Raw genomic sequence first — 11,485 nt, 5'->3', positions numbered from 1 at the left:
CCCACAAGTGAGATCATGAAATAGTGTTTTGTGATCCCACAAGTGAGATCATGAAATAGTGTTTTGTGATCCCACAAGTGAGATCATGAAATAGTGTTTTGTGATCCCACAAGTGAGATCATGAGATAGTGTTTTTGAGCACACAGAATAAGTAAACATTTGAACTTCTAGTCATACTTAGTTTAAGCATTGCTTATGTATGACAGTTGCATGCAGTTAATGGTAATTGCGATTAAATTTAAGGCTTAGCGAATATTGATTGAATGTAGTGTCGTTAACTGCCCAACATTTCACGTAACACGACCGGTGACATTAATTTAATTTAATTGGGTTTGGTTTGGCGATTGGTGTGGTTATGAGACCTTGATTATTAATAATAAGACCGTTTTAAGTAAAAAATATTATGGTTTTCGGGTTGCCTAAGAGAAGAAATCGAAGTTTAAGTTGCTATTTAGTTTTGCTAGAATTAGATGCGGGATTGGTATGTTATTAGGAGGCCTTGACAGTTAAAATTGAAACAATTACAGTTGAAAGAGATCCTTTCATTGTTTGCTTTGAGGTTACCCAAGGGAAATACAATTTTAAGTTACTAAATAGTTTAAATAAAAGTTAAACTTGAATTAAGATTATTAGCAGCTCATAGTTTTATTCAACAAAATATTAAATCATTTCTATTCAACGCAAGCATTGATTTAAATTTAAAATAAAATTAATTTTATATCTTTAAAATTCATTAAAGCACTAAAAGTCACAAATTTATATAAATTTTTAATGAATATTTGTATTAAAACCAGAATCTAATTTTTCGAGGTTTTAAATAAATAGGAATTTAATCTAGTCTTTGATTTTGGAAATATATTGGATTCCAAATCGGTTTTCCGCAGTGGAAATATCTGGGATTTGAAACCAGTGTTTGGTTTTTATATCTCGGATTTGAACCGCGTAATCTTCGACTGGGAATATCTGGGCTGACATTTTTTTAGGTTGGAAATACCTGGGGGTTGAAACTTGCTTTTCGGGGACTAGGCATATCAGGGATTTGAAACCTGGTTTTTGGGGAAACGGAATATCTTGGACTTGAAACCTGCTTTTTTAAGGAAACTGAAAATTAGGCATTGATGCCTGGATTTTTGGGAAATTGAATGTTAGGGATATGAAACCTGGTTTTTTTTTTGGGAAACTGAATATTAGGGACTTGAAACGTGGTTTTTTTTCGGAAAGTTGGAATATCCGGGATTTCAAACCTTGTTTTGGAGACCGGGCATATCATGGATTGGAAACGTGGTTTTTTGGGAAACTGTGAATATTAGGGATTTGAAACGTTGTTTTTTGGGAAACTGAATCTTAGGGATTTTAAACGTGGTTTTTTGGAAACGTGGAATTATCTGGGATTTGTAACATTGTTTTAGAGATTGGGCATGTCAGGGATTGGAAACCTGGCTTTTTGGGAAACCGAATATCAAGGATTTGAAACGTGGTTTTATTTTTGAGAATCTTATAATATCTGGGATATTAGGGATATGAAATCTGGTTTTGCACAGGGTTCGCACACGACCTGGAAAACCGGGCAAAAGTCAGGGAAATTTAAAATGGTCCTGAAAGGTCAGGGGAAAATGTATTATAGGGAAAGTCCGGATAACAGTATCGGGGTGACCAGAAAATGTGTTGTCTGAGATTTGATCAGAACCCTTAATTCGGAGGGATTTGAAACCTCGTTTTTGGGAGACTGTCAATATCTGGGATTTGAAACCTTATTTTTTGAGACTGGAAATATCTGCGATTTGAAACCTTATTTTTGGAGGACTGGAAATATCTGGGATTTGAAACCTTATTTTTGGAGGACTGGAAATATCTGGGATTTGAAACCTTATTTTTGGGAGACTGTCAATATCTGGGATTTGATACCTTATTTTTGGGAGACTATCAATATCTGGGGTTTGAAACCCTATTTTTAGGAGACTGTCAATATCTGGGATTTGATACCTTATTTTTGGGAGACTGTCAATATCTGGGATTTGAAACCTTATTTTTGAGAGACTGGAAATATCTGGGATTTGAAACCTTATTTCTGGGAGGCTGTCAATATCTGGGATTTGAAACCTTATTTCTGGGAGGCTGTCAATATCTGGGATTTGAAACCTTATTTCTGGGAGGATGTCAATATCTGGGATTTGAAACCTTATTTCTGGGAGGCTGTCAATATCTGGGATTTGAAACCTTATTTCTGGGAGGCTGTCAATATCTGGGATTTGAAACCTTATTTCTGGGAGGCTGTCATTATCTGGGATTTGAAACCTTATTTCTGGGAGGCTGTCAATATCTGGGATTTGAAACCTTATTTTTGGGAGGCTGTCAATATCTGCGATTTCAAACCTTATTTTTGGGAGGCTGTCAATATCTGGGATTTGAAACCTTATTTTGGGGAGACTGGAAATATCTGGGTTTTGCAACCTTATTTTTGGGGGACTGGAAATATCTGGCATTTGAAACCTTATTTTTGGGAGACTGTCAATATCTGGGATTTGAAACCTTATTTTTGGGATATTTGAAACCTTATTTTTAGAGATGGCCGATACCAGGCTTAACCCGATACCGATCGATACCGGTGCAAACATGAACCGATACCGATCGATACCGACATGGTATCGGTTCATCCCTACAGGCGCGTACTAAGAAAGATTTTCGCTTATTAGTTGTTAGATAAACTGAATTCAGGTACTTTTTATATAAATGAGAACTCGTCACGATTGTAATTCATAGAAATGCGATATTATCACCATCATTACGTTACGAAAAGACCTAAAAATGTCATGTTGCGTCATATAACGCATTTGAAACTAGTATCGGTTTAGTATCGGTATCGAACCAACCGATCCGATACTATCGGGAAACCCTGAGTATCGGTGCCGATACCGATATGCTATCTGGGATTTGAAACCTTATTTTTGGGAGACTGGAAATATCTGCGATTTGAAACCTTATTTTTGGAGGACTGGAAATATCTGGGATTTGAAACCTTATTTTTGGAGGACTGGAAATATCTGGGATTATTTTTGGGAGACTGGAAATATCTTTTATTCAAAATGGGTTTTGCGAAGTGGAAGTACCAGGGTTTTGAAAACCGATTCAATGTTTAAACCTCGTATTTGAACCCCGTTCTCTTCGAATGGAAATTTAATTCTGTCTTTCGGAGACTTGGAATATCTATTGAAACGTTTTTGCCTCTTTGCTTCAGGAAAAATACTTAAAACAACCATGGGGTAGTGGTAATAATGTCAGATTGTGTAGGGAAAAATAATAATTATTACAGAAGGAGATTCGTCCCTAATGTGTACGACAAAGTGACAAACATGGAAAACTAATTTTCTATAATATTTTATGACTATCATCAAAGTTTAAAATTACATGCGTACCCATGGTGTACCTCATGGGTTTGACTGAATAATTAAGCTTACCTGAGAAATGAAGTAATTTAGCCTGGAAATCTTGGCTTTGTTTCATTGTTGTTATTCATTGAAATGCACTTACAAATGTGGGAAGCGGACACTCTCCTGTGGCTCACTTAAAGCCTAGAGCCTCAGCAGCATTGCTGATGTTTCCCCTGTATGACCAGATGGCTCGTAGCGCGTCAGATCCTTGGCCCTTTCCATGACCAAGGTGATGGTCCGGAAAGACACGAAATACCCAAGTATCGCTTGGCTACTTTGGTTGAGTTGGGTATTACGCTGGCGCTCTCTTTTTACGTATCTTACCCACTTTTTGTGGCAAAATTTAACGAACGACTTCAAGGTGTTTTTCGTCCTTATAAAACTAGAATAACCAAAAATATTTAATGGTTATGAAAATAACTATATTTAACACACAAAAATATGTAAAACACAAAACATTTGTTTTTAACAGTTTTTGACTCCGGGTAACAGCGACGACGAAGATGGCACGGTAACATGAAGTCTTCCTTTTGCGACCACCTCTCGAATTCCGGTAGGTCCACCGTGGAAAACGGTAGACGTTATTGGTCACCATGGTCCTCAGTGCTTTTTCGAAGTTCATTTGTTTCGGCGAGTCAGCCTTGAACTTGATCACTTTCTTGACTGGAGCCAACAGCTGCTCGCCGGACCTTTCTGCCTTCTTTTTCCTCAAAATACCTTGGTGCGGTTTCTTTTGGAATAGATGTATGAAAATTTTAAAGGAAATGATAAATCTGAAAATATATTATTAATGGATATCACATTACCTGGACGTTACGCTCAAAGTTACCTGCAGTGCTTTGCTAGACTTAGTCCATCGACCACGTGTTTCCCACTCGCACTACACCACGATATATTTCTTCACAGCACCAGTATCGCTTAAAATATGTCCCCGATACTCGTAGTGGTGCGCACTCCCATACCACTATCTTTGAATTTCAAAGCAAATGCTTTAACGATTTTCCGAGGTAAAGACTGAAGATTGGAGCCGCTATTTCCGTCGTCCTCGTTCTCCGAAGCATTAGTAATTTCAGGACTGCTTAACTTATAGGCCTGGGATGTTCCCGCGGAAGAAACAGGTGACACATTAAGCACCATTTCAGCAATTCCCGATTCATAATCAGAATCCAAATCGCTATAAATCCTATCGGCATCAATTACTTCAAAAATGTAAGAAAGGTTAAATATATAATATGGAATGCAGTCTAGGAGATAGCCGCTGAAGAATTTCTAAATCATCCTGAAAGTGTATAGCCCCTCATATATGGCGTATATTGGTCCAAAAAAGAGGGGGATACGGGTTCCATAGATTTTTGGGTAGACTAGTCGAAAAAACAAACATAATTTTGTCAAAAGCTTTCCTGAAGCCATTTCCCGCGTTAACCTAAAATTTAGCCTAAACCGGAGATAATCTATCCTTCACGCTTGATTTAAGTCTCGAAAACCCTTTGAACTCGTAAATCGCGACGGTCAATGCGAATACCATACTCAAATGATGAAGCTCGAGTTTTGAAAAAAAAACTAAGCAGCCATACTAAATAAAAATATGAACCGCAGCCAAGGCGCCAACAAATAGGTATGGAAAAAAACTAGAAAGCTCTGGCCGAAGTTCCGCGAGTCCAAGATTGATGAGGGAAGAAAGTGGGTAAAAACTCCGAATGCTCGATTCGGCCGTCTCTTTCGGCCGAAAAATAATTCGGAGAGGTTATCGCCGTATGATTTTTAGGATTAGGTTCTTACAGAATATGTTTTATTTTCATTCGGAGAAATTGACTCCGAAATTTCTCCAAAAGGACCTTAGAGAATAGGGTCGTGAAAACTCGTCGCAATTCGACTTACGCTATGCTTTCCCGAGCATTATATTTGAAAAAGGTGGGGAAAAAATAGATATATCTTGAAGCAGTCTCCGTGTAACATTTATTATATACAATGTCATTTGAAGTCGTTAGATGCTATGATACAGACGGGAAAGATTAATGGCAAAGTGTATGGAGAAAAGGGCTGTTTAATTCCGATCTGGTGCCTACTGAATTTGAAATTTGCAGCCTGACTTCTTTTTATCCTAAATTTTGGACCTTTCTTCATAACTTGATATTGTTTTCGATTAATTCGTTAATTGTGTAGTTAATTATTGGTTAATTGGAAAAGCATGTTTTTTGTCGTCAGGTCTAAAAAACTTTTTGCATTACAAATACTAAAACTATATATAGTACCTAAAATAATTTTCAAATTAATTACTCCAAAACTTAATTATCTAATAAAACCATAAAACTTCTAATTGAAGATATGGTTTTTGTATTTCCTGTCCAGCACAGGAAGTTTCCCGTTTAAGCCTTCAATCTTGGTTTTTCCTAATAGTACATCCCTTTCTTTGGTACCTAAATATATTTTTCATAAAATTCAAATCGGAAGATAATTTGATATTAATTAAAAACTAAACATCAAGTTTTCCTATGTATCTCGTCGAAAAATATAATTAGACAAAGTTATTTTTTGGGTTGGTAGAGCATAAATAGACCGAGAATCTAAAATAAAATTGGAAGTCGTAAGTTTCAAACACAATTAGTTATATAAATGAAACCGCTGTGGACTGCTAAAGGTGTGAAACCACCTAGGGATTGTTATGTACGAATATCCTGAGTCAAAACGTGTGTTATTCGTTTTGTTTGTTTTTTAATACATTTTGAGATTACCTTCAATTCAAAAAGTGGGTAGCCCTTAAAAGGGCTGTTGTTTGATCAGTTTTATACATCGTGATCAGGATCAAAAATTATTGAGACAATGACTCAATTAGTATTTCGTCTACGTTTGACGAGCTCTTCTACCTAAACGGAATTCTGGTTGTGCGATATCTGGTTGGTTAGCTTTTGTAGTAGGGCTCGAACCCTTATCCGAGTTGGTACGAGACCGCTTCCGTTGTTCGAAAACTTCTTCGCGTTTCCTCTTTTTCTCTGCTTTTACTTCATCTTGCTGCTTCTTTTCCTCAATCGCGTGTGTAATATAAGATGGTTCGCGTATTTCCATATTACGAGGCACACGTGGGTCGATGATTTCAGGAAGCAAACAATGGAAGTCAAACCGTCCCAGGAACGGAAGCATGTTTTCTCTCCAAAACCTTGTGTCCCTTGCCACTCGATGCCATTGGGGCTCCATACTCTGAAGTCGCAAAAATTGTTTTCGGCGATATTGAGCTGCCCTTGTACTTGGTAATAGTACTTGTGCGTAGTTTTGAGGAAGATGCTGTTATTTTTTTGTGTGCAGTAAAAATTTTTTACGTGTTCCGTTCTATACTCTTTGGGCATTTCACTTCTATCAAGCCATCTTCGTCAATTAGACCGTCAGGAGAAGCGGCGAGATAAAATTGTTCTGGCTAACAAAGATACCGCATTTTGTGACTGTGGTTCCTGCCATCCTTTGGTAATCCGCGATTGCGACCTCTTCATTTGTTTTGCCGTATTGCATCGCCGGAGTATTCACGGGAGGGGTATAGAGCAGTCGCTTGACCAAGGTCTTGCATCACGTGGTTTTCTTGCGTATGCAAATTTCGCCAAAGTTGGAAGCGGTCAGGCGATTTCTTCTCTCTCGCATCCATCGGTCATTCGATGCTTGGCCGCGAGTCTCGCTTTCAACCTCCATTTGAATTTCGCGGTTGACTGTAAGATTTTGGATAGTCTCCGATTGTCGCGGTTCGTACTCTTCCAAATTCATGTCCGGCTGTTGGCAACTGGGGTAGTCCGCTTCACCAGCCTCTAAATCTCGGGAACTGTCTTTTTTGGGTTTATACCTTTTTTCCCCGTTTTTGGCCTTCTCAACAAATTTCCTCCAGCTTGCCGATTCCTTTTGTTTCTTAGCGATGTGCTTCTTCAGAAACTTATTTGGACTTATTGTGGTAATCTTTTTCCAGGTTCGGTGGTACCACGATCTACCCAAATGCTGGCAAAGACCCGCCGCGTAACACCTTCGCTGAAAAGAAGCTTTGTGCCACGATTTATTTGCTTTCCGCCAGTGAATTTAGCTACTTGAGACATGTAATTTTCCGCCGCGTTACTTGTGTCATTTTTTATCAAGCGATGAGCTTTCGCGGCTAAATTATTTATGATGGACATAATTTTGAAGAACAAATCTCTGGGAATGGTATGAGATTTGTCAATTCGCTGGATTATTTTGCAAAAATACGTTCTGCAATGCGCATGATTTCCAAAAACGTGTTTTGGAATGTTCTTTAAATCTGTGAATCAATCCTGCACACTGCCGTTGTTTTTAGCGGCGTGATATATCGCACCTTTGGTCATTTGCCTTATTCTTCCTGGATTTAAAACTCTTTTATATTCAGCAGATGTCGCAGAATGCTTGTATAACTGTTTAGTTAGATTTTTCACCGCGTGATTGGTACATTCGATTTTGGAAACTTGCGGTCCGTAGGAAACGCTTTCCAAAATCTTCTTGTATACGGAGAAATCACCGTCACCAATAAACTCCCGGTATTGGATCCCGTGCATAGTTCCACTATGTTTGAAACCGTCTACAAGAATGGCAGCTTCCATACTCGCGGACGACCCATTCCAGTTCTTCAAGCACTTGTGGACTTTTGGAACCTGATCCCTCCTCTCATAAAAATCGCACATGGGGCAATATTTATTTCTCACTCCGATGAAGAGAATTTTCCTGGATCTTTTCCCTATGATAATAGCCACCCCCGAGTTTGCCGAATACCGGTGACCATGACTCCTGTGGGACCAGCCACCATCAATTATAACCGTTATAAAAGGAACGCCCTGGTGAACATCCCCAGCCTCTTCCGCCAATCCTTTTTCTTCTTTTCCTGCAGATATCATCTCTTCGTATAAGATGTTTTCCCACTTCTAAAATAATTAGAAATTAAACTTAGTTTAAAATTGGTAATTAAATGACACGAAATTTATTTCACTTTAAAGGGCAACTAGAGTCGTTTCCCTAACCACCTTGCCCCCACTCTAATTTTGGAATTTCTTACCTCTCCAAGTTTTTCTTCCGATTTGCTAAATGTTCTCTTGGACATAACAGGAACTCCGATGACAGAAAAAGGTTCATCTAAACTGGCGTGACCACCTCCGATGCTCACTGTACCCCATACTGCTGCATCGTTAATAGTTAAATTTTTCCTGGAATCTTGCAAATTTAAAGGAACGGGGTCGGTAGTGATGACCTGAGTTTAGTGACAATAAGGGCATTCGAAAGTATACGTCGAATAAAAACCTTGAATTTTTTCGTGGCTAAGTTTAAATGAACCGCTCGTATTTCTTGGGCATTTATGACGCTCCAAACTTCGTACTTGATTGATAAAATGCCTAATGTCAACCACCCTTCTTCCTTCGAGCTTTTGGGCTTCGGGTCTTGGCTCGGATGTGCCCCAGTAGCAAAATCGACGTTGGGCCATCGGATTCGGCTCGAGATTCAACCGACACTGCCCTATACTGCCGCAAAATGGTCGGTAGACTTTTCTTTTGACAGTCGAAATGTCCTACCCGAAAATGGGTCGGTAAGGCGGTTTTCCAACCTTTTCAAACGTGCACGGAAAATTTTCGGGATTTCCAAAATGAGGTCGGGGTAGAAATTTTGCCAGCACTTTAACCGACTCTAAAAAGTAAGCGTGTCCAGCTCTTACATTATCAAACAAGAAGTCGGATTTGTTATCTGGCTATAGTCGGATTATTAATCTAATTGCGGTCGGCTTTATCGACTGTTATTTTGGATTTATAAATCCGTGATTTATATGTCGGATTTATGGCTTGTTTGGGGTCGGCTTTACGATTTGTTTATGGTCGGCTTTATGGATTGTTTATGGTCGGCTTTATGAATTGTTCATGGTCGGCTTTATGAATTGTTTATAGTCGGCTTTATGAATTGTTTATGGTCGGCTTTATGAATTGTTTATGGTCGGCTCGATGGATTGTTAATGGTCGGCTGTAGAATTTTTTAAAGGTCGGTTTAGAGATCTTTTACTTTAGGTAATGCGAAGTGTCCCTGATTATTCCCTCCCATTGGACCGAAATCCCATTCAACCGAAACTAAAGTAGGGAGGTCCCATTGGACCGAAATCCCGCACCTTGGGCGGTTTTCGAAAAGTGGAAATAGCCATGGAGGTCCATATTCTACTACCAAATTGGGTAGAATTTCATCAACCCAGCCTCTATTATAGAAAAATCCACATTGTCGAGTGGTGGTGGTATTCTTGATGCATTATCTCTTTTATCCTCCGCAGAGATATTAGCGCTAATTTTTGGGGACAAATGTCTACTTGGAGGGCTAGAAGTTGGTAGGTTTTCTCGAAAAGACAAGAAACCGGAGTCTGATTGCCCAAAATATTCAACTGATATAGCCACATCCGAATCTTCTTGACGCGACTCATTTATTGACGAGATATTGTGGTCTTCACTCGATGCTATATACCTTTTTTACGAGAGCGCACTTTAGACGGATGTGGTTTGGAATTCCTACCCATTTTCAAATCAAATCGAAGCGATTTAAATATTCAAAATTATCAAAAAAAAAATAAGGACAATTGCACGTCCAAAATGTAGGTCAAAAACAGAAACTCTAAATACTGGCTTCCAAAACAAGCTTTCAAAGCTTACAAAATAAAATTCTGGGTAGGGGGGTGAGAAAAACACATGAAAAAAGCTAGGGCAGTGAGAAAGTCGGGGTCGGACATTTATGGTTAATGCTTATGGAATTTCGAACTTTATTCAAATTCCATACTACCGTTTTTAGTGGTTTCTCAGATCTTTTGGTATAATTTCTGATTTCAGGAAACTTTTCGACAACTCGCCTTAGTACTGGTCGCTCCGTTGTTGACACGCGCGAAACGCCCCTCATTTCCTATTGTATTGGTTTTTGAAAAGAGCTCGAATCTTCCCTAAGTTCAATTACTATTTTGAAATTTTAAGACGGCCTTCGGCGCCGCGTGTAGCTGGAGCTTTCAGGCAAGGGGTTAACCACTAACATAACTTGGTATACGATATCCATATTACCAAAAAGCTAAATCCGAAATTGTATATAATGAAAAAATTGGTTTGATCCAAATATAATACATTTTCTTATGGTGTTCCATTTAAATCAAAATTAAAGTGAACATCCCCTTAGCAGCTTTAGGTCCCTTCATGATGCAATTGTCAAAGTGTTGTCATGACACATACCTCTTTACTTTCATCGGCAAAAATAAGAAATCTAGTTCTTTTGTCAACGGGCCCGACTCTAAGACTCCCCATTCTTATGCCAGTTAAAAGAGGCTATAAAATTGAAAGCAGATGGACCCACTTTAACATCCATTTCGGACGACAAGTTACCATGTCGCCTACTTTAAAATGGGCAACTTTATTTTGACTCATTCTTGTCTCAACTAATATTCAGTATGTACAAGGCTTCACCACTTATAAAGCCATTCTCGTTGAATAGCGTTAGATCCTAGTAAAGAGAAAGTTTACTTCAGGCATTGGGATCGTTTGTAGTAGGAAAGCTTCTATATTTCCCCTATAGCTCCTGCTGCAAAAGGTGGCTCGAAAGGTCTCAACGCCCGTTTACTAGAGCGCCATCGTTTGAAATAGATTCGAACTTTACCTTGGTAGTCTTGGCCCTTAACGGAAAATTTCCCTAACTGAAGCTGAATGGGAAACGTAGACAGGATTATTAAGTGTTCAAAAGGTATTCATATCCGACGAAAACAGTTAACCGCACAAAACCTCTAGCTCTAATGCCAAGTTCCAAATCATATATACTACCGGTTTGAAAGCACTGAAATATATAGAACTGCGCCTTCTCACTTTTGAGATATGGACATTGTTTCTCTGCTTGATTCCTTTACCTATCTTACGTTTTACTTTTAAAGTTCAATTCACTATAATTTCGAAACGTAATTAACATTGTTAAACGTTTCAGGAGTTTGATGTGGCCACAAATCTAATTTTATCCGAAAATTATCCAGAGGTGTGCTAATTAGCTGACAACTAATTGAATTATAATTAGCAATTAGGTAAATATTT

At 38.6% G+C, this 11,485-nt stretch overlaps 1 pseudogene; it reads right to left on the bottom strand.

Moving 5' to 3' along the window:
• Positions 1-6,738: 6,738 nt before the first annotated feature.
• Positions 6,739-9,948, bottom strand: LOC149663455 (uncharacterized; annotated as a pseudogene).
• Between the last annotated feature and the right edge of the window lie 1,537 nt (positions 9,949-11,485).

The sequence above is a fragment of the Phalangium opilio genome, unplaced genomic scaffold (genome assembly GCF_054372755.1).
Source record: "Phalangium opilio isolate 3A_F unplaced genomic scaffold, DU_Popi_V2 ptg000062l_1, whole genome shotgun sequence".
Lineage (NCBI taxonomy): Eukaryota > Metazoa > Arthropoda > Arachnida > Opiliones > Phalangiidae > Phalangium > Phalangium opilio.
The sequence above is the reverse complement of the archived record's forward strand: the minus strand, read 5'-3'. Positions and strand labels throughout refer to the sequence as shown.